Below are 874 nucleotides of genomic sequence, written 5' to 3'. Positions count from 1 at the left end.
TATTTATTGGTGGGAAACTAGGTGTTTTCCTCTTAAGATGAGAATGAAAACAGGATGCCTCTTCTCACCACTGCCATTTAACATTGTACTGGAAGTCCTAGATAATGCAATATTAACAGAAAAGAAAAGATATACAAGTTGAGAAGGAAGAGATATAACTTTCTTTCTTTGCAGCTGACATGATTGTCTATATAGGAAATCCCAAAGAATGGACATAAAAAAGACCATGGAACTAGTAAGTGATTATAACAGGTTGTAGGATACAAGGTTAATATAAAATATATGAAAAAGTTAATTGCTTTCAAATATACCAGCAACGAATAAATGGAATTTGAAATTAAAATCACACAAACATTTACATTAGCACCCAAACAACAGAAATGCTTACGAGTACATCTAGCAAAATATGTACAAGATCTATATGAGTAAAACTATAAAACTCAAATGAAAGAAAACAAAGATCTAAATAAATGGAGAGATATTCCAGGTTTATGGACAGGAAGACTCAACAGTGTTAAGATATCAGTTCTTCCCGACTTGATTTATAGATTCAGTGAAATCCCAGTCAAAATCCCAGCAAGTTATTTTGTGGATATCAGTAAACAGATTCTAAAGTTTACACGGAAAGGGAAAAGGCTCAGAATAGCCAACACAATACTGAAGAAGAAGAATAAAGTCAGAAGACTGACACCGCCTGATCTCAAGACTTATGATAAAGCTACATTGTTCAAAACAGTGTGGTATTGGTGAAAATGCAGACAAACAGAGCAAGAATATAAATTCATTGAGGGCAGTATCTGTGGTGTCTGTCTGGTTATCTCACCATTGCTTGGGAGAGTAACTGACATACAGTAGATGCTTAATAACTATTTAG

This window comes from Propithecus coquereli, unplaced genomic scaffold (genome assembly GCF_000956105.1).
Source record: "Propithecus coquereli isolate 6110/MARCELLA unplaced genomic scaffold, Pcoq_1.0 Scaffold678, whole genome shotgun sequence".
Classification (NCBI taxonomy): domain Eukaryota; kingdom Metazoa; phylum Chordata; class Mammalia; order Primates; family Indriidae; genus Propithecus; species Propithecus coquereli.
The sequence above is the reverse complement of the archived record's forward strand: the minus strand, read 5'-3'. Positions refer to the sequence as shown.